This window comes from Mirounga angustirostris, unplaced genomic scaffold (assembly GCF_029215605.1).
Source record: "Mirounga angustirostris isolate CCGP_5_RB_7025 unplaced genomic scaffold, mMirAng1.0.hap1 SCAF_14, whole genome shotgun sequence".
Classification (NCBI taxonomy): Eukaryota; Metazoa; Chordata; class Mammalia; order Carnivora; family Phocidae; genus Mirounga; species Mirounga angustirostris.
Window position 1 is genome coordinate 25367577 of NW_026991722.1, and position 23009 is coordinate 25390585.

At 46.7% G+C, this 23009-nt stretch overlaps 1 long non-coding RNA gene across 15 annotated transcripts in view; it reads left to right on the top strand.

Moving 5' to 3' along the window:
* The first annotated feature begins 714 nt into the window (after window positions 1-714).
* Window positions 715-23009, top strand: part of LOC123852610 (uncharacterized) — a 49067-nt gene continuing 26772 nt past the window's right edge. For 4 of the 15 annotated variants that reach the window (XR_006792949.2, XR_006792942.2, XR_006792948.2 and 1 more), the window contains exons 1-9: window positions 715-904; window positions 1605-4094; window positions 5981-6037; window positions 7392-8388; window positions 8553-8819; window positions 8918-9108; window positions 9882-9984; window positions 21482-21853; window positions 22377-22491. This is a non-coding gene — a long non-coding RNA (uncharacterized LOC123852610). Of the gene's footprint in view, window positions 905-1604; window positions 4095-5980; window positions 6038-7391; window positions 8389-8552; window positions 8820-8917; window positions 9109-9881; window positions 9985-18757; window positions 18868-21481; window positions 21854-22376; window positions 22492-23009 lie in introns of all 15 variants that reach the window. The other 11 variants (XR_008507022.1, XR_006792943.2, XR_008507023.1 and 8 more) reach the window with 11 other exon arrangements.

The window sequence follows — 23009 nt, forward strand, 5'->3', positions numbered from 1 at the left end:
TGAGGGTCGCCCCTGGGGGCGTCAGCTTCCCTGCACTTCTGGGCTGCGCTTACCTGTGAGCTGAGAGGTACTGGAAAGAGCCCCAGGGCAGAAAGCAGGAAGAGGCCAGGTGCCCTGTGGAGGAGGCCCTGCGGGGTGGGCGGGGTCTGGGCCCACAGGGATCTGTCCTTTGTCCCTCGGACTGAAACCAGAGGTGGCCAAGGGCACAGGAAGCAAGCACTAAGGGCACTTGCTTGGCTCTGGTGTTGCTTGTTTCTGGTTAATCTTTCTGAAGGTAACTTAGGGTGGAGCTGGGCTGATTTGCCTTTTCCCTCAGGTTTAAAGCAGCCGCCTTCTCCAGGCCTGGGTTCTCCAGGAGGTTCAGGTGGGAGTGAGTAGGGGTTCTGGGAGGAGATGGGCTAGGGCATTTTTCCCAGCTCAAGGTCAGCTCAGCTCTGTCTCTGCAGCCACTTCTTGGTCGCTGAGCCACCAGTCTGGTGCCAGGAGATTTTCTGTTCCAGCCCCCACCCCCCCTTCCCAGCAGGCTGCGCTTTCCAGCAGGCTGCGCTTTCCAGCATGCTCTCTGTTCCACCTGCTGCGTGCCCATGTTTTCTGAGACCGGCTTCCTCTAGGCCCCTCCCGCCACCCAAGTTTTCTCTTTCACTTAGAGTGTTCCTGCCCTGAGCAGTTTGGTTTCTGTTTCCAGTAATTCCCCTCAAAGCCACGCTCCTTCCTGCTGGAATGAATTGTTTGCTGGCCTTTTCTGAGATTCCCAAGGGCTTACACGCCCCGCCCCACCCAGACCCTCACTTACTGTAGCTGTCCCCTCCAAGCGCCAGCCCGTGGGACGTCTCTTCCCCACACGGGATGCATGCAGATCTGCTGGCCCGGTTTCTGCTCAGGATGGCGTCTTCCTCTTGTGGGGGTGAGCATTTTGGGGGGAGGGAGCGGATTTTCATTTTTTTGGCCACCTCCTGTTGTGGCTGGTTTGATGAGTTTGTCCATATCCCAGAGTTTGATAATCTCCTGTCTCCTAGTTTGGTCGAAGAGGTTATTATGTAGGCTTTTTGTTATTTGTTTGGTTCTGTTTAGGGAAAAGGAGAATAGTGGATTCCCTCAGGAGTTCACATTTTCTTAATTTATGGAAATTTCATGACTGTCGTGGAATCGATGAAGGGCCTCCATGAAGCCCCAAGTTCCCTGGAACAGTTTGGAAACCACGGATCTCTCTAAACTCCTCACTTTACAGATGAGGAAATGGAACCCAAAGAAAGGAAAGGGACCTACGCCAAAGCACACACAGAGTGGAAGATCTAAGGGGGAGCTCTCCTATCTTGGCACCTAGAATAGTACCCTTTTCTAGCACAAGGACCTGTCCTCTGGACCTTAACCAGAATGTGCTTACCAGTTGTTTAAGGAAGTGCTTCCCAAGTGCTTTCAAGATGCTCTTTGAAAAGTAGGTTACAGTGTTCAAGTCATTTGGGAAACACCAGCCTCTAATTCTCTCCAGCTGACTCTCATAGCATGTTAGTGTACTTAAGGCTCTGAGAAGTCCCTCAGTATAGAAAACTGCTTATCTTTGCTTAATCCAGGTTTTCCTAATTTTTAAAATCTACTGTTCCTAGATCTACTTACATTCTGCTCTGAAGCCCAGAAAAGGCTTCTCTCAAGGAACGAATCTCTACGGAGGGATGGGGAGTAGGGTGGAGAGGACTCAGGCATCACCCCAGCAGGTGCAAGACTTCAGGTGTCCTCACCCGCAGCACTTCCTTCGCCGAGGAGGAGGTCGGCTAGCCTCTCTGGCCGGTGCAGGGATGAGGCGTGAAGGAGACGGAAGAGGGGAAAGCAGCATGACAGAGGCGGATGGTGCAGACCTCAGACTGCCCAGTGGAATTCTGTGCCCTTGGTACTTTCTGGGGGCGGAGGAGCCCGCCGTAGCCTGGATGTGGCCCGTGGTCTGGAAGCAGGAGAGACTTCCTTGCTTATTCTCTCATCGTTTTGCCTCCTTCCTCTCATCTGAGTCCACTTCCAAATCTTGTGGTTTTCCCCATTGGTATGTTTGCTCCTCTCCACTCCTGCCGACCCCTCTCTTCACCTCCCTCATCTGCCTCTGGGCAGAGTTCCCCTGGCACAGACTCTGCCCTTGGGCTGCACACACATCAGCCTGGTCTTCCTTGAAGTGTGTGCGTGCGCGTGTGCGTGTGCGTGTGCGTGTGTGACTACCCAGATCTTTCACAGGAGGACTTGCAGTACTTCATCTTCCCCCTCTAACGTCTGGGAGTTGACAGACCCGATTACGCTCACAACCACCAGAGGGCGCAGCGATTCCGGAGTGCGTGGCCGGCTCACACCGTCTTGGAAACAGGCAACGTTTGAATCTAAGAAGTGCAGAGCGGAATGTGGTAGCTTCGGTCACCGTTTGTGACCACTTCATCTCCTTTGTTCCAAATGCAGTCAAAGTCTGCTCTAACAAAACTCAGGGTCACATGATTTCGGTTATGCCTGGGCCTCATTCCAGCCCTTCAACTATGTGCAGGCACATAGCGTTCGGGAAAGGTTTTCAGAAATGGGCATTCTGGTGGGGTCTCCTTTATAATGACAAGATGGCCATTTGGCCACAGCACAAAGCAGGGCTGAGGAAAACGGGGTATGGGCTAGGGCTCTTCTGGGCGGGGCTCCTAAACATGGGGCTCTGCCCCGGGCTCCGATGTTATTTACCACGTGAATCCGTGACTTAGTAATAAAGAGAGTGGGTGTTCATGGAGCACCTACTATGCCAGCAAATTTGCCTGGCACGTGATAAATATTATCTCTCATCCTCGTGATAAACTTGCAAGACAGGTATTCTCATTTGACAGATATAAAAGTTGATGCGCAGTGATGGTGAATGATGCGCCCAGAGTTACACAGCCTGCCAGGGGTGGAGCGACGAATCCATCTCCAGGTGTGCTGAACTACAAGCTGGGTGATTTTCCGTTACTTGTACTTTTCTCCCCATTTGATGTTTCGGTCTCTGTCCATCTTTCATGATAAAATTCACACCAATCTTCCTGTTTTATTCAGGCTAGGCTACCTGTTGTAACAAATAGTCCCAAACTCTCAGTGGCTCAACAAGATAAAAATCTTTACTGCTCAGGTCCAAGTCCACTGCAAGTCAGACAGGGGCGTCTCTCCACACAGCCAGTCAGGGACCGGGCATCTCCCATCCGAAGGAGCTGCTGTCTTCAGAATGCGGCCTCGGAGGTCTCCACAGGTCAGTCAAGCGATGGAGGGTCACACCAAGAGCTCTGTGTGCACCAGACCTGGACGCAGCCCACGCCACTTTCCATTTGTCTGAATGAGATCAGTTGGTCCCAATCGAACTTCAGGGGGGCTGGGACATGCGGTTTAGTCCTGTGCCCGCAAAGAAGAGAAAATGGGTACTGTGAGCACTGCCTCTCTGACCTCCCCCTCTCTCACAAGACTGTACTGAGGATGAAATGAAACAAACTCTGTCAGGGTGCTTTACCCAGACGAGAGATTACGATGCCTTACAGCTGGAAGGAAGGGGCTGGGAGAGAGAGATCGCAGCTGGGGGTGTATGTTCAGGAGTCTTCTGAACTCATGTAAGTCTTTCACCCTCTGCCTCACATGTTTATTTCCAGCATTCATTCATTCATTCACTCGCTCATTCATTCATTCCCCAACAAATCGTTCGATGCCTTGAGTACTGTGCCACATGTTGGTGTATGTGATAGGTGTGATGTTTTAGCCTGAAGAAAATCCTCTTCTGGAGCTGGTGTTGGTGTTAGGAAGGAGGAGTTGCCACCTGCTCCGAAGTGGAAGTGGTCTCATGTAATTGACCTGCCCCACGTGGCTGGCTGGGCTATATGATGAGGGTCTTTGCTTCAAGGATCGGTCAGCATTGGTCTTTTTGCTGGCAGGTTGGACCATCAGCAATCACAGCCTGGGAAAAGGGAGCCCCTGTTTTTGGACTTTTGTGTAACCCACATCCTTGTCACTTTGACCCCTCTGTTCACAGACACACTGAGCAAATGCTGCGGTATTTGAGGAGAGAGGTTGGGTGACAGGCTGAGGATGGGCCATCCTGTCCAGCTGCTGGCGGACAGCCCCAGGTGGGTAGATGCTCTCGGGCACTAATATGAGACCCAATGATGCATCCACGGGCTTGGGGACCCATGTCCACAGGTCCCTCCACATGTCTCTTCCCCAGATTGCCTTGTCTCTGATCCCCCACTCTGTTCCTTCCAGGCCCTTGACAACTGGCCAAGCCACCCAAATACAGGTGCAGGTCTGCCTCAGGTTTCCCCTCCCTCCACCTGAAGAGGAGGGCCAAGCGCCCTGGTTCCAGCTGGGTTCACTGGAAGACTCACCTTTTACTACCACATTGAAGGGTCTCTCTTGATTTGGGCAACAATGCCGCCGCCATCCTATTCTGTGAACCAAGCCTGAGTTCAGTGAGGTGGAGGGCGCCCCCGAGGAGGCTATGGTATGGATCAAGGGAGAGTCAGCAGTGCAACAGAAAGAAGCGAAGTGAGAGTCTGGGTAGCTCTTTTTATAATTTACTGGATCTTTCTGGATCTGCTAAAAGCTACATCCAAATATTCCACTTCCATTGCATGATAGGCTGCTGGTGTGGAGGTCCAAACTTAAGTCTTTGTAGGTTAGGTAACAACCCAGCTTGCACTGGGAAATCAGATTGCGGGGGAATGGGGTGTCCTGTGGTCGGCTGCTGAGTCCCAGTCAGAGTCCGTATTATGCCAGGAGCTGCTTTTCAAACAGTATGGATCTCTACCATAGTGCATGGCCTTGTTCTAGAATCTGCCGGCTCTGGGCTGTGACCTTTCTATTGAGGACTGCACATTCTTATCCAGCGCAGATATACCTAAAGAACCTTTTGATCTGTTGGTCACATGGCCCAAGAAACAGAGTACTTGGAACCATGAGTTGGACTTGTTGCCTATACAAAACTGGTGGTTTTCTGAGTCATCAGAGAAATGGGACTATGTTGCCTTCAAAACCCAAAGAAACTCCAGGCATTATGCCTCTGTCCTAGTGATGTAAGATGCAAGGTGCAGCAATTTGTTCTTTGCCTTCGGGGGGATGTCCCCACATATCCCAGACAAGTGGAACTCTATAAAACTCACCAATCTGCTGTGCTTCTGTGTCTTTGTGGAGCCCATCTCCCACTTTCTCCCATGCGTGCGTCTCAGGGCACTTGGGATAGTTATCAGTTTCTGTTCAGTTCCAAACAGCATGATGTCACCAATACAGTGGATCAGTGTGATGTTCTGCTATGTCATGACAGAGAGCAAGAGAGTTAACCTAGCCCTGAGGCAAGAGTGTGAGTGTCCTTTTTAATTAGGATAAACTTCCTCTGACTCCTGCAGCTGATAGGTTGGCAGGCACTGTGTTGATCTGCCCCAATAAGGATCCGTATTCAGACCAGCAACTAAAAATGGAGTTAATCTTAGTAGCTCACTGTTGCGGGTGAATTGGATGAGAATACAATACACTGTTCTCATCTTTCAAATCTTTGATGGTGGTGCTGATCCCTGAAATTCTTCCAGAAGTGTCATATTGCTTCTGATTCATCTTGAGGGCTGCTGTGGGAGATAGGGACATTTCAGGGCTTCCACTTGGCCCTTCCTACCATAGTGACCCTTACTCCACAAATCAGACCAATACTGTGAGGGGTCTCCCAGTGCTAACCACATGCTAAGTGTATCTGTCCTAACTATATACTTGGGAACTGGACAGATAACCGCAGAGTGGATTTGCAGATGCACTAGGTCCTCTATGAGGCTAACTTTGGTCATTGATCAGGACTCAGGGTCCTGGGATTCCCTTCCCAATGTGGTCTGTGTCTGTGAATTGGCCAAGAGGTGAGGGCCATCATTTTTCTTTCGGTGGTTAATGTCCTTCTATTTGTTGAATCTAGGTATTTTTCTTCGTGTATAAATACAACATTCTAATGGCTGTCCACCTATCTTGCCCCTAGGAGAGATCCCTATGGACCAAGAAACCCTGACTGCCACTCCAGCGTGCTGCCTATTAAGTAATTATGTTCATTGTGCCTCTGAAAGCCACTAACGAACTTCTCCAAGATGCTCCTATCTTCCTCAGTAATATGATTTTTACTGCCGTAGTAAAGACTGTGTCCTCTGAGTGGTAGGTTCTGGGACCATACATGATAGATCCATGTTTAATGTTCCCACTTTCCTAAGTCTTCCGATCTCTTCTTTAACATGATGCCAAGGTAATTCTGGCAACTCCTTTTGTTCACTGTATCACCTTATGGAATCTAGGCTTCAAGTAGCCACCCCAGCAAGCTATGCAGGTGTTCTTGACACAAAGGAAAGTGTGAATCCTAAATGGGTTATTCCCTGTCAGTCATTTCCCTTCTATCCAGCTCTATATGCTGCCAACCCTGGGCTGGCATCCTTGATACTCACTTCCATTTATGTTCCCAAGTTCTCACTAGCTTTGTGATTTCTTACCTATCTAGACAATTTCTCCCTGAAACAGGGATTTTGCTCCTCCGTCTACTCTTGCTGAGACCCGACTTGGGCTGTTAGTCTGGAGACAATGAAGGTTGTGGGATGTTAGCTTGTCTTCAGGAGGATAAGCATCATCTTGTGAAGAAACTGCTTTAGGTGAAAGCACTGCATATCCTCCAGGCAAGGAGAGGCTAGTCTTCTCTGGTGAAGGTGAAGGTGCTGCCTCTTTGGGAAGGACAGCAGAAGGGGATTCGGAGTTTTGAGGTGCTCAGGCTCCTGCACCTAAATGTCTCCATCCCAGTACTCAGAGTCCTCCACTTTCCCTATCAGGGCTCTGACTTGACATAGAATATTTGCTGAGGCTCTGCTTTTCATCTTCATGGCAGCTCTGGATGCCCAGAATCTAGAATCTAGGATCTAGAATCAGATCCTTGCCCTGATTTTCAGCACAGTCTTTCCTGAGGCTCCCCGAAATAAAGATTTCCTTTAATACTGCCTTAGAGGGCATCTGGATGTTAGATCATGCCTTACATTGGCTTCCCTGAGCTGTTATTTATTTAAATATCTTTCATGCTGTAATAAGTATCTATCCTAACCCACAATCCACATAATTAGCATTGTTTCTATGTTGATTGAATGCCATGACCCCTTGTGCTCCCAGGGCCTTGACCTCCCTCCATCTGCACTCTATCCCTATTAACTACAATGAAAGTTGAAGAAATCATGAGTCTACCAAATGCTAAGGGGTTATTACTATTCCATGTACCTCTAGCAGGGGAGTACCTATGACTTTCAGACGGGCGGCCCATTCACCTCCCTAATTCCATCTTGAAGATTGTTTTCTAGAACCACTCTTGGACAGGTGTTTTAACTGTGTCTTCTAAAGATTTTATTTATTTATTTAATTGACAGAGAGAGAGAGAGACAGCGAGAGAGGGAACACAAGCAGAGAAGTGTGAGAGGAAGAAGCAGGCTCCCCGCTGAGCAGAGAGCCCGATGCGGGGCTCGATCCCAGGACCCTGGGATCACGACCTGAGCTGAAGGCAGACGCTTAACCGACTGAGCCACCCAGGAGCCTCTTAACTGTGTCTTCTAGAAAGCAGAGCTTTAGCCGAGGATTCAAGTGCTGATGTGATATTTGCAAATTGCAAGACCTTTGAGATGAGGGTGAAGAAGAATGGAAAGTGAGTCAAAGGAACACGTGAAGCTACGCAGCATGTTACTGGGCTGGCCATTGCTCCGCAACAAGCCCCCAAAAGCCACGCAACTCAATTGGCGGGCATGCTCATGCTGCACATTGGATTTTCTCTGAAAGAATTTCAAGGAGAAACGAGTCCTCAGAGTAGTCCACAGAAGGGGGAAATGAGAAATTTGTCATGTGGCTCCCTGTCACCTTCCATTTCCTAGCGGATGCTCAGCCCCCTGTGTCACCTGATCTGCCTCCACGGCAGTGGCTCAGAGGGCCAGATGCCATGCTCTGACCGTGGCGTGTTATCCAAGTCTAGACCTCAGTATGGTACACAGTACCAGCTGGCCACGTGGCCTGGGGCGTAGCCAGGGTTCCTGCCCCCTGGGGGAGGTTGTTAAAAGCAGTGGCAGGATCATGGTTCAGGAGACAAGCAGAACCTTGGGCAGGAAGCCAGAAAGGCAATCCAGAGAGGCACCAGGTCAGGGTCAGCTACACTGTGTTTCAGGAAAAGGGGGACAAATCAGGTGCACGTCACTCAAGAATTCTTACCTTGGAGATAATTTCATCAGATACAGTTTTGTTACTTTCAAGGGCTCTACACATTATAAAGGAAAGCTTAAGTGTGTGAACGTCGTCCATGAAAGCATCCAGGTGTGCCGAGTTTCATGCCATAGCCCTGCTCCTGACAGAAAGGAAGAACTCCGTGTTTCAGGGAGCCTGGTGGGTAACTCTTTTGTAAGGCGTGAATTCCTTTGTGGACGTGAACGATCATGTTCTAATTAGCAGTGGGAAGAGATCAGTTTCAGCAAAAGAGGTTTTCGTAAAGGTTCACATTGTCCAGTATTGTATCTTGAACTAAAAAACCTAATTTATTATTTACTCAGGCCAGATGGACTTTTCACTCACTGAAGATAAAGCCAGTGGCTCCCAGATATTGTATGTTCTCAAATGAAGTTGAAGGGCTTGCGTTTTTCTCACGAGATGGCTCCCGGCTGGCAGCTGTGGGCTGGGCTTTAGGGAGCCGGGACAGTGAAGGAAAACCAGACTGAAGCTGTCACCGATTTCTGATGACCTCAGGACATGCCAATGACAAAATGCTGATGAATTAAGCTGATTTTGCTCAACAGTGCCAAACTTTTAGGGTTAATGGGGTAAGATAATCATTGTAGTGACAGGTTCATATTTCCGCAGTAGAAAAATAATACTTTTCAATGTGCAAATATTGAGGTGCTTTCTCTCCCTTCCTTAGATTCATTTCCTCACAGAGGGAGTCACACCTTGAGATTTGATTGACAACCACCGGTGAACAGTGTGATGTTAACCTGAAATACTCTCAGAGCCTTGCTACTTTAATAAGAGTCACGTATCGCTCTCTGAGCACCTGCTAGCACACTGAGGTCTATTTCAGACTTGGAAGCCCAATTCTACCTATAACTGAAGGTATGCAAGGAGCCCTATTTTCTGCCCTGGCTGTGCCTTATCAATGAGGCTTCTGTCTTCCCTGTGTTGACTCTTTGCCTGGATTTATGGCTTCTTGACTCTCACCTGCTAGATCTGGGAATCTGTCTCAATGGCTCTCAAACTCAACTGTGAATCAAAACAATCCCAGGAGGTTTAAAAAAATATAGGTACCTAGGATTATATCCTCACTGGTTCAGAATCTCTAGGCATGGAGCCTGTGGATCATCTGTAATTTTGAGAACTCCTTATGTAATTCTAATGCTGCAGTGCCATCATTAGGCTATGGTTAGGAATGGCCTATTTTTACCTGGGCTGATCCTTTTCAGTTACTTTCTGGATTCAGTGTTTGAGGCCATTTCTGGATCCCTCCTTGGTAAATGTGGAATCCTCTTGGGTTTAATAGAGAAAGGGACATTTATCCATACATTCAGCTATGTATGTATGTATGTATTTATGTATCTATCCATCCTTCCATCTACTGAAATAATATTTATTTATTTTTGGTGCCTGCTACAGGGATCACTGTTAGTAGAAACCCAGAGGGCTACTTGAGCCTTAACTTGTGGGATGCTGTATCAGTTACTGAGTCTCTGTTAGTCTGTGATTTCCTTGGAGGTAGGGACCACATCTCTCCACATGGTTATGTCTTAACTAACTATTTAGTGCCAGAATTGTGGAAAGTGCTTGACATTTTTTGTTATTGAAATGGAATGAAAATAGGGTTACAAACTCATGGTCTCTATCTGTTCCAGCATACAAACAACACAGAAGTACTGGACGTCTTCCAAAGGCCCATTTCTTATAGGCAGGCCTTCAATAAGCTTTAATCTGCTGATGTGAAGTCGGAAAGTCAGGGTAAGTCACAGTGGATTCTTGGGAGACACTAGAATGGTAGATGTTAATGGGAGGAACAGTTGGGAGTGGAAACTTTAATTGAGGTAGACTGGAATATATTTTAACCTAGAAGGACAGCCTTTCCTCTCTTATAGCAGTTATGCTCTGCCTTAATGCTGCAGAATTTTGGAATGATGAACACCTGAGCAGCCCTTCTGTGCTGCATGGGCTTGGTCTGGCTTTCTGATTGAGGATGGAGGGTAGAGGACAAGGTGCAGTCTGATTTGGAGGGTGTGGAAGAGGGCTCTACAGAAATGCAAGATGCTCTACGTCTGTGTACTTTATCTGTTAGAGCTCTTAGCATATTAATCAGAGTTATTTTAAATTACTGGTTTGATAATTCCAACATCCCTGCCATATCTGAGTCTGGTCAGTGTAAGCAGAAAGATGGAAATTCTAAGAAAGAATAAAAAATAAATGCTAGAGATCAAAACTACTGTAACAGAAATGAAAAAGGCCTTTGATGGCATCATTAGTAGGCTGGACATGGCCAAGGAAAGAATCTATGAGCTTGAGGAAATGTCAATAGCAACTTCCAAAACAGAAAAACAAGCAGAAAAAAGACTGAAAAAAAGGGGGCACCTGGGTGACACAGTAGGTTAAGCATCTGACTTTTGGTTTTGGCTCAGGTTGTGATCTCAGGGTCATGAGTAATGCTTCATGCTCAGCATGGAGTCTGCCCCTCCCCTCTCTCTAAAATAAATAAAAGTAAATCTAAAAAAAAAAGGCTGAAGAAAAAAAAAAAAGAATATCCCAGAACTGTGGGACAACTATAAAAGGTATAACATACATGTAATAGGATTACCAGAAGGAGAAGAATGAGAGAAAGGGACAGAAGCAATATTTGAAGCAATAATGAGCAAGAATTTCCCCCAAAGCAGTGTTGGACACCAAATCACACGTCCAGGAAGCTTAGAGAACACCATCAGTATAAATGCCAAAAGCAAAACAAAACAAACTACACCTATACCTAGGCATATAATATTCAGACTGTTGAAAATCAAAGAGAAAGAAAGAAATCCTGAAAGAAAGAAGCCAAGGGGGACGGGGAATACCCTACCTATCAAGGAGCAAAGATAAAAATTAATTAAACTTCTCAGAGACCATGCAAGCAAGAAGAGAGTGGAATGGCATATTTAATGTATTGAGAGGAAAAAAGCTACCTATTTAGAATTCTGTACCCTGCAAAATTAGCTTTCAAAAGTGAAGAAGAAATAAAGACTTTGGACAAAAAAAAATATGAGGGAATTTGTTGCTAGTGACCTGCCTTGCAAGAAATGTTAAAAGAAGTTCCGCAGAAAGAAGGAAAATTATAGGTCAGAAACTCAGATGTACATTAAGAAAAGAAAATCATCAGAAAAGGTATAAATGAACATAAACATTTTAATTTTTCCTATTCTTTTTTTTTTAAGATTTTATTTATTTATTTGACAGAGAGACACAGCAAGAGGGAACACAAGCAGGGGGAGTGGGAGAGGGAGAAGCAGGCTTCCTGCTGAGCAGAGAGCCCGATATCGGGGCTCCATCCCAGGACCCTGGGATCATGACCTGAGCCTAAGGCAGACGCTTAACGACTGAGCCACCCAGGCGCCCCTAATTTTTCCTATTCTTAATTGCTCTAAGAGATTCAGCTAACAGCTATTCAAAATAATAGTAGCAACAAAACAATGCATTTGATTATATATGTAAGCTTCTATACAAGTGAAATTAATGACAACAATGATGCAAGGGTAAAGAGGAAGGAATTAGGATTATCTTGTATTATAAGGTACTTGCACTGCCTGTGAAACAGTTTAGTGTTATTTGAAAATGGACCTTGATTGTTTGTAAATGTATACTGCATACTCTAGGGCAACCAGTTAAAAAAGTTAGAAAAAGAAGTATAACATGTATATTAATGAAGGAAAGAAAATGGAATCATACAAAATGTTCAGTTAAAACCACAAAAGACAGAAAAAGAGAGGAAGACAAAAAAGGAATTAAAGACAACCAATAGAAAACAGTAAAAAATACAATAGACATTCATCTAACTATATAAATAATCACTTTAAACATCAATGGTTTACATGCACCAATTAAAAGACAGACTGTCAAAGTGGATTAAAAAATAAGACTCAACCATACGTTGTCCACATGCAACACACTTTAAATATAAATATGCACAAAAGCAAAGGGATGGAGAAAGATACACCATACAAACACTAATCAGGAATTACTAGAGGCATTACATAATGATAAAAAAGTCAGTTCCCCGAGGAGATATAGCACTCTTTAATGTTAACGAGCCTAACAATAGAGTGTCAAAGTATGGGAGGCAAAACTAGTAGGGTTGCAAGGAGAAATCCAGAAGCTCAGAAAACACTAGCAGGATAAATGCAAAAAAAAAAAAAAAAAAAAAGATGAATCCACTATTATTACTGGAGACTTTAACAACTTTCTATCAGAAATGGACAGATCCAGTAAGCAGAAAATCAGTAAGGACATAGTTGAAATCACCAGCACCACCAATCAACTGAATATAATTGACATCTATTGACTATTTCATCTAACAACAGCAGAATACACATAACTCTCAAGCTCACGTGAAACATTCACCAGGATAGATCACATTCTGGGCCAGAAAACAGAATTTAACACATTTAAAAGAATAGAAATCATGTGTCTGCTCTCAGACCACAGTGGAATTAAACTCGAAATCAATAACAGAAAGATAGCTGAGGAGTTCCAAAATAATAGAGATTAAACAGATGGGTCAAGGAAAAAATCTCAAAAGAAATTTATGAATATTTTGAACTAAGTGAAAATACAAGTACAACTTAGCAAATTTGTGGGATATAGTGAAAGAAGTGTTTACTGGGAAATTTTAGGAATACTATAATATACTATAGTATTTATGGTACTGAATAAAGATCTAAAATGAATAATCTAAGCTTTCACTTTAGGAAACCGGAAAAAGAAGAGCAAATTAAATCCAAAGTAAACAGAAGAATAGAAATAATAAGAATTAGACCAGGGGCACCTGGGTGGCTCAGTTGGTTAAGCGACTGCCTTCGGCTCAGGTCATGATCCTGGAGTCCCGGGATCGAGTCCCGCATCGGACTCCCTGCTCGGCAGGGAGTCTGCTTCTCCCTCTGACCCTCCTCCCTCTCGTGCTCTCTGTATCTCATTCTCTCTGTCTCAAATAAATAAATAAAATCTTTAAAAAAAAAAAAAAAAAGAATTAGACCAGACATCATGAAATTGAAAACAAGGAATCAATAGAGAAAATCAATGAAACCAAAGGTGTTTCTTTGAAAAGATCAATAAAACTGATAAACTGCTAGCTAGACTAAGAAAAAAAGAGAAGACACAAAAACTGGTATCAGAAATAAAAGAGGGGGCATCACTACAGATCTCAAGGACATTAAAAAGATAATAAAGGAACACTGTGAATAACTCCATGTTCACAGACTTGATAGCCTAGTTGAAACGGACTAATTCCTTGAAAGACACAACCTGCTAAAACTCACACAAGATGAAACAGATAATATATCTGAATCAACAATTAACTGATAAAAAATTGAGTCAATAATTAATAAGCTTCCAAAAAAGAATGCACAAGGCCCAGATGGGTTCATTGGTGAATTCTTCCAAAGCCTAAGGAAGAAATTATACCAACATTCTATAATCTTTTCCAGAAGATAGAAGCAGAGGGAATATTCCCTAACTCATTCTATGAGGTCAGCATTACCTTAATACCAAAAGCAGATGAAGATGTTACAAGAAAAAAAAAACAAAAACAAACTATAAACCAATATATCTCAGGAACATAGATGCAAAAATTCTCAAAAATATTAACAGAAATCTAACAATTTATAAAAACAATTATACACCATGGCCAACTGGGATTTATCACAGGGATGTTTCACAATCATGAAAGAAGTGGTTGATAAGCTGGACTTCATTAATATTAAATACTCTGGCTCTGTGAAAGATACTGTCAGAAGAATGAGAAGACAAGTCACAGACTGGGAGAAAATACTTGCAAAGACATATCTGATAAAGAATCCAAATATACCAAGAAACTTAAAACTCAACAATAAGAAACCCAAATTAATTAATCCAAGCCCAGTTAAGAAATAGGCAATTGACCTTACCAGACACATCACCAAAGAAGATATACTGATGGCAAATAAGCATATAAAAGATGGCCATTTAGGAAGACCCTTTGGTAGTTTGTCACAAAACTAAACATACTCTTACCATATGATCCAGCAATAGCACTCCTTGGTATTTACCCAAAGGAGTTGACAACTATGTCCACACAAACACTTGCACACAGGTGTTTAGGGAAATTTTATTCATAACTGCCAAAACTCAGAAGCAACCAAGATGTTGTTCAGTAGGTGGATGGAAAAATAAACTGTGGTACATCCAGACAATGGAATATTATTCAGCACTAAAAATAAATGAGCTTGTCAAATCATGAAAAGATACAAAGGACCCTGAAATACATATTACTGATGGTCACATACTGTATGATTCCAATTATAGGACATTTTGGAAAATCTAAAATTATGGAAACAGTTAAAATATCAGTTGCCAGAGGTTGGGGGGAGAGAGGGATGAATAGGTGGAACACAGGATTTTTAGGGCAGTAAAACTATTGTGTATACCATAATGGTGGGTACATGCCATTATACATTTATCAAAACCCATAGAATGTACAGCACCAAGAGTGAACCCTAATGTAAGCTATGGACTTTGGGTGATAGTGATGTGTTGATGTAGGTTCATTGTGACAAATGTTCCCCTGTGGTGGGGGAGGTTGATACTTCGGGAGGCTGTGCATGTGTGGGGACAGCAGGTATATGGAACTCTCTAGTTTCTGTTTGGTTTTGCTGTGAACCTAAAACTACCCTAATAAAATAAAATATTTTAAAAAGAAAAGAAATCTGGAATTTTCACATCCTCCATGATCCTCAGCAACTGTAAAAAAAAAAACAACAACAAAAAAGCTTCATGCTTCAGGCTTGGACCCCTCACTGCCAGGTCTTGGTGAGCCCCAATTGAGTGACACCTTCATTACATGGTAATTGTCATTTTATTGCCTTGATCTGTATAACATTTAAAGTAGGTGTAGCAGATCGCATCTAGGGAAGTTCTCTGAAAGTTCTGACCCTGAGGCATTGAAATATAAAGCTCTCATTCTTTGCTCTCTTACTGCCCTTCACTTCTTGAACTTAGCACACATAGTTGGAGAAAGAAAGAAAAGAAAAGAAAAGAAAAGAAAAGAAAAGAAAAAGAAAGAAAGAAAGAAAGAAAGAAAGAAAGAAAGAAAGAAAGAAAGAAAGAAAGAAAGAGAAAGAAAGAAAGAAAAGAAAAGAAAGAAAAAGAGGAAGAAAGAAAGAAAGGAAGAAAGGAAGAAAGAAAGAAAGGGGGAGGGAGGGAAGGAAGGAAGGAAGGAAGGAAAGAAGGAAGAAATTAAATTGCACCTGTCACAGCACAAGGCATAGGCATGAATCATGGTGTAGAACCTTCTTTTATTAAGCTTTGCCTCCTAAACCCCCTCTGACCGGCCCTTCTTCTCACTAGTGAGGCACTTACAACACTATCATGGTACATCCCACCGGACCATTTACAAAACACAATCATATATACATTATCTCATTTAAACTTCAAAACTAAGAGAAAACAGTAGTATCATTATCCCAACATCCTAAAGAAGAAATGGATTCATTCATTTCCAAGGGGCCATCCACCGGGTTGGTGAAGGGAGGCCTCCAGCCAGCCTTCCTGTTCCACCTGCCTCCGTTCTGCTCCACCTGCCTCCTCTCCAAGGCTGCATGTTCTCCTCTGTGCTCATGCTCAGCACAGGCTGACTTTGGAAGGCTCGCCTTGTCTTTGGAAAAAAATGTTTTAAAACATTTCCCCCCAAAGTTTTATCTTGAAAAAAAAACAAACAAAAAACAACCCACAAAGCTACAGAGAAGGGGCAAAAAATATACAGTGAGTCCTTGTGAACCCCTTCCCCGGATGATTCATTGGTTTACATGGTGCACCGTTTTCTTTCTGCCTCTATTTCTGTCTCTGTCTCTCTATCTCGGCCTCTCGGCAGACATACCTTTATGCATGTCTTTATTTATTTCTCCCCCCTGCTGGACTATTTACAGCCATATTAGTGGCAGACGTCATGACACTTCAGCCTTAATACTTCAGCATGAAGTATGTCCTAAGAACAAAGACTTTCTCTAACACACATTCAGTTCTCACATTTGGGGAAATTTTACTTCGGGACAACGCTTTTATGCAATATCCGGTCGATACTCTAATTTCCCAAGCTGTCCCCACCCCCAAGATGTTCTTTTGGGTCTTTTTTCTCTTCCAGGGTCCAGTCAAGGATGACAGCTATTGTGTCTTTTTTTTAAGATTTTTTTTTTTTTTTTTATTCATGAGAGACAGAGCACGAGAGAGAGGCAGAGGGAGAAGCAGGCTCCCAAGGAGCAGGGAGCCCGATGCGGGGCTCGATCCCAGGACCCTGGGATCATGACCTGAGCCGAAGGCAGACGCTTAACCATCTGAGCCACCCAGGCGCCCACTGCTGTCATGTCTTTTTAGACCCCCCTGCATTTTGTCTTTTACGAGCCGGACGCTGTGACATCCTCCTTGCCGGTGTGACTGTCTGAGTTGCGTCTGACAGCTCGGGGGGAGGACTTTGCTGTTGCTGTCACCACCAGCCTGGAGCTCAGGCCTTGGGAGTGCTCCCTGACTCAGCCTGACTCGCTCCTGCGTGGGGGCCCAGGGTTTAGACAAGTCAGGGAGGGGCCCTTGGGGCTGCAGAGGTCCATGAGCAATGCTCCTGGGACGAGAAGGAGGGGCCACAGAGGGGACAGTGTAGCCCCGGGGTCCACTCCCATCCCCCTCCTGTCTCTGTTCTCACTCACTTATGGCACCTGTTCACTGCGTAGACACGACCAGGCCTGTGCCAGGCATCGCTTCTCCTCCCTCACATCTGGGCTCAGGCTGCCTCTGCCTCCTTTCACACCTAACTTTCCTACCTCCCCATGGGAGAAGAAATAGGATCAGTCTCTTTTCTTGTGTCCCAAGATTGGCCAGGGTACCAGAGGGTGCTTTGTGTCTGGCTACAAAACACTAGGTTTGAGGATTGCCTTATGGATTTATCTCTGCTCTACAAACATCTTTGCTCCTCCCTAAAACAGATTCTTTGCCAGCAAAGCTCCTCTGACCCATATTAGTCCCAGGAAATACAGACCGGGTCTCCCTGGTGGTGGCAAGGCTCTGGGGGACTTGGCAATGATACTGTTTCAGCAAGATCTCAGGATGTTTCTGCACTCAGACCTTCTAGCCCATTTATTCATTCCTTCAGCACATTTTTCGGTCTGCTGGGTACCAGACAGGCAGAGATGGTCTCTGGACCTCCTCCAGTCTCTCCCTGTGTGTGACTATGAGCTTGGCCACGTGTTTGCCTGGGTGACCTTGTGAAAGTTCCCTAACCTCTCTGGGTCTCAGCTGACTCTTTGTTTTATTTCATGGAGTAAGTAAGGAAATGCATGTAAAGTGCTCATCAAAATGCTGGGTGCATGGCATTGTCCAGGACCCCTTCCCTGGCTTGCATTTATCAGTAAACTCAGGACAGGTCTTGGTGGTAAGAGCCATGACCTACTGAGCATCTGCTCTGTGCCAGGCCGTGGTGCTCTGTGTGTTGTGTAGAGCAGAGCCCCTTTTCAGCTTCGTGGTGACCACCCAGCCAAGTGTTTTTATAGGTATTTCAGAGAGCATGAGTGACAGGCTCCAAATCACTGGGCTTTGGGACTCCAGAGTACTCTTTCTGTGCTGCTCTATGGGGTCTTAAATCCCCTCCAAGGCCCCCGTAGGCTTTAGCAAGCTCTGTGAAGAGGGAAGGCACAAGGCTGCTGGGAGCAGGGTGAGGGGTATGGGCTCCCCTGGTGGAGCTGATGGTAGCTCTGGGATTATCCTCATGCAGACATTTAAAAGAGGTTTCCAGCAGCAATGGTGAAAGCCAATAGGGTTTCCAATATCCAGAAAATACAATTTATCAGATAATTCCAACCCCCGGGCATTGTAATTATAGTAGTAGGGGTTTTGTTCAAAGGCTGCTTTGCATGGTGGGGGGCCTGACTTGTCAGGATTGTCACCCTGGCCAGAGCCCAGTCCTTCTATCTCAGAAGGCTGAGGGTCTGGGTGGGCCTGATTCCTTTTGCCTCCCTCCAGGTCTGGAAGCCAGGGCATCCATCTCCCTGGGGAGTGAATATCAGTTTCTGCAAGTGTGTGTGCACACTGGGGGTAGGGAGTTGGCAGCTCAAGGAAGAGAATGGGCTGCAGGGTCTGTGCCTTGGGGAGTCACCCGAACTCTCTGCCTCAGTCTCCTCTTCTGTAAAATGGCAGTAGTCACAGGACCTATTTCATAGACTTGCAGGGATTCAGTGAATGAATAGAGAACATTTAGAAGAGTGCCAGGAGGATAAGTGCCCTATAAACTAATGTTTACATGTTGCTAAGCCCAAGAAGTAGGAAGAAAGATTCCTCCCCCCAAAAGGGTCTAGAATCTTGTGAGGTTGGAGCTGTAAGTGACCTGGTCCAAGCCTGAGTCAGTGAGTGACTGCACCAGAATTAAGTCCCATCACAGGGCTTTCTCTATGGAGACTTCATCTTCTGAAACCCAAATCCAGAGCTCATACAGGGTCACATTCTCCCTAAAACTTCCCTGGTACAGCATTGCATCTGGCAGCTGCCCTCTCAGAGAAAGAAGAGCTCCTGTGTGAGTCATGCCTATGAGGCTCTTTGGGTAGACCAGAAGCCTGAGCCCAGGGAGGGATCCCACAGGTGAGTGGAGATGGCCCCTCCTGCTTCCTGCCTCTCCCCTGGGCAGGGCGCCCTCAATAGGCTCTTTGTTCTCAGGCTTTGCCACAGCCCCGCGCAGTGTTTAACTGTCCCACCATCTGGGCTCAGAGCTTTACTGAAACCACCAAGCCCTTGCATCAAACCACAAGAAGAAAACCACATGCCTTTTGAATTGGGCTGTTTTCTCTTGTTTTGTTTTGTCCTTCCTTTCTTCTTGCCTCCCTCTTCCCTTCCTTCCCCACCCCACCCCAACACACACACACACACACACACACACACACACACACACACCCTTTTTCTCCACAGCAACTTTCCCATCAAGAAGATGTTTCCTGGTGTCACGAAACAAGGCTGCTCAAGTTGTGGTCCAGGAACATGTAAGCAAAGGGGTGCCCATAGCCCTTAGGACACCCAGGGGACCAGCTAGCCCCTGTCTCAGACCTGGAAGCCTCGCCTCTGCTGCTTTTGGCACTGTTTTAAGGCAGGACAGAGCTGGGAAGGGAGCTGCCTTGGGTCAGTGCTCCTGGGGCCAAGTGGCAGTGATCCAGTCTTGTGCCCAGAGGCCTTGGGCAATGCCAGGCCTGTGGCCTACAGGGTCCAGCGAGGACTGTGGGATTAGTGCTGACGGACTGGCTCCCCTCGGAGCTGCCCACAGTCAGTGGAATTCTGGCCTGGGGAACACAGGCTGGCCTGTCTAGTCTGTAGAGTCCTTTGTAGGGTGGGTAGGGAGAGGGACAAGGTTGGTGGAGCAGGGGAAGGGGGAGTCCCATCCGTTCAGCCGGCTCCTTGGTCTCAATTCTCACTACAGGTGAGACCGTTGCAAAGTATCTTCTGAGGAAAAGATGGCAAAGTGCCTTCACAGAAAGGTGTCAAGACACCAGCCTAAAGTCAGAGCAGAATGACATGGGCTTTACCAGGGCTCATAGATTCAGTGCTTGCTGGGGCTAGGCAGGTAATTAAATATGGAAAGAACCAGACGTAAGGCATAGGATACATGGCAGGTTAGATATCTAATTTAAATTTTTTTTAATTAAAAAAAAAACTTTTTAGGCAAATAAAACGTATTTCCTGACCAGATACATTCCTCAGGCTGTGAGTTTCTTATAGACAATCTGCACTTCCACTATTCTGACCAAGACGTTGTAAGGAAAAGTATCAGAGTCCCGTGACGGCTTCTCCTTCCTTTTTTTTTTTTTTTTAAAGATTTATTTATTTATTTATTTTAAGGGGGGCTACAGAGGGAGAGAGAGAGAGAAACCCAAGCAGACTCTGTGCTGAGCACAGAACCCAACGCCAGGCTTGAACTCACAACCTGGAGATCATGACCTGAGCCAAAATCAAGAGTCAGACGTCCACCTGACTGCGCCACCCAGGTGCCACCACCCCCCTCCCAGTGAGGGCTTCTTAAAACACAGCACTGGGTTGGGCACTGCTCGAGGCAGTGTTAGAAACACGGGCTTTGGTGTCCAGCTCGGACGCTCATCCCTCACTTGCTTCATGGTAGCTGTATGATCACTGGATAGGTTACTACACCGGGCTGAGTCTCAGTTTCCTCATCTGTCAAGTGGGGATAATGGAAGCACCTATCCCCTAGCATGATGGGCCACCTCCCATGGTGGGTGTGGCTCATTCAGTGATTGCTGAGCCATCCCGCACCCACGGCTGCTAAATCCACACAAGGAGCTGAATGCCTTCTGCTGAGAAGAAGTAGTCTGGCGGACTGAGGGTTAATGTTTTCTGTGGTTCTGGTCCACAGCAAGAGGGGTGAGAGTCAGGCAAGGTCAGATCTGCACAGACCATTTCCCTGTGAGCACAGAACAAATAGTCTCTTTGCAGCTGGGCTGTGAATTTTAAATTCAGCAAAGGACGGCTGGTTGGGGCAGTTTTGCCCTGGGGTCTTGGAATTTCTCACAGACTTCTCCTGCTCACTTCCAGCTCACTTGCAGCTGGGGGTACCCTGCCCATCTTAGTAGTAGTGGCCCATTTGCCCTTGATCTTAGCAGAAGAAACGGGTCTGCCTAACTCCATGGGGTCTGGGGTTGGTGGAGGAACCCAACCTTCTGAGTGCCCTGGAGATATTTGATGGAGGGGCTGAGCACGGCTTCCCTCCCCACAGGACTGGGCACTTGCCCGTGTTACTAGCAAACTCCCTGAGGGTAGAAACCACCTGATCTGCCCCAATTGTCAGAACCCCTAATAGCATCCTGGATAAAGAACAGGCTTAGTACACACTGAAGTAACTACACCACCGACTGGGAAGCAGGAAAATGGAGACAGATTCTTCACTTTTCTAAAAGGAATTTTCCATTTTACAAAACATTTCTCTGAAAGAGTACTTCATTTTATTTATTTTTTAAAAAGATTTTATTGATTTATTTGACAGAGAGAGACACACAGCGAGAGAGGGAACACAAGCAGGGGGAGTGGGAGAGGGAGAAGGAGAAGCAGGCTTCCCGCCGAACAGGGAGCCCGATGCAGGGCTCGATCCCAGGACTCTGGGATCATGACCTGAGCTGAAGACAGACGCTTAACCGACTGAGCCACCCAGGCGCCCCCAAGGGTAGTTTAAATAGAAACTGCTTTGGTTATTTAACAGGAGATTTTGAGGACCTCAACCCTAACCGCTGGGCAAGTTGATGGGCGCTGGCCTCCCGTGCCTTCTCTTTCCCCGCCGCCTCCGCAGGTCCCCGTCCCGCGGTCCTTAATCGCAGCGAGCTCACGGTGGCCGGCTGCCTGCTCCGCGCTGTGCATGTCACCACATGACACGCTATCACAGCTGCGTCATGGCCAGCTGTTCTAACCCCCATCTTACAGCGGAGAAGATGCAGGAGCGCGAGTCCAAAATTGCTCGTAGCAGGGGCGGAGCCAAGACCCACCACCCAGCCCACCGGCTGAGCCACTGCTCAGTACCAGCTCTTAGGACGCATGCCAACTCCACCGCAAAGGCCTTCCTGACCCTCAACAGAAGGTAATGTCCCATTTCTCTGGCTCCCAGCAATCTCCTGTCCTCCCACCTCCCACTGCGCCCTGGGGGACAGCCACCCCCACCCCCACCCCCACCCCAGCGTTCACGCGGGCCTGGAATCACCTAGACAGCGGGGAAGCTCGTCCCACTCCTGCATGCAGTCCCAGCAGCTCCAGAATCCATGCCAGCCCCTGGGGGCCTCACCAAGTATTGAGTTCGCAGCCTTGTCTCCTGCCCCTCAAGAGATGGTGCTGATGCTCTCTAAGGGGGAGTCTAGCAGAAACCCAGAGGCAACAGGCCTCTGAGGACCTGGGAATTTTCAGGGTGAGGGGAGCTCATGCTATTCCGGCTTAGCCCAGGCAGCACCCTGAGGTGTCCTCTGGGGCTTCTCTAATCCTGACATGATCTGGGAGCAAGCAGGAGGCTCCACATGGCCTTATGGTCCCACAGCCACCTGCCTAGGCCCCTGAGAGGCCCCCACCAGCCCTGTGGTGCATCCTGAGTTTTGGCTCTTCTCCTCTCTTAGCCAGTGCTGGACCCACGCGTGCAGGCCTGCTGAAAGAGGGCGAACAGGTCCCAGCCCGGCTTCACCCTGATCACTGCCATGTCCTCTTACCCCTTCCTTCGTCAGTGGAGCAGAGGTAATAGTAATGAATTAAGCTGGAGCCCTTGGTGGTTCATGCTGGACCTCGCACCCCACATCTCCTTGGCTCACATGGGCAGTCCCCGGACAGTCAGCAGAGGTCATTATTATCATTCTCATTGTACATGCAAAGGAACTGAAGCTCAGACTAGTTAAGGAAAGAGGCAGGGATGCAGCCTGGACACCCATCAGAGACAGGGGCCTTGCGGCTGGGGAGAGCTTGCCTGGGTTGAGAGCCAGCAGCGTCTTGTCCCTGGGCCAGCAGGGGTGGGGCTTTGCAGCAAATCTTGGCAGCCCTTGGAGCATTCCTGGAAGGGACAGAGTCATAGGACTGGGATGAAGGTGGCCCCACCTGATTGCCCACCCCAGACCCTGCCCAGGGACTCCACAATTATGTGGGGGGCACAGGAGGTGAGTGGTTTGCTTGACTCTGTTCCAGAACAGTTGTCAGCGGCTCCCCAGGCCACATGAACTTGGCAGCCAGTTCCCAGAATGGGTCTCATGCCAACAGCACCT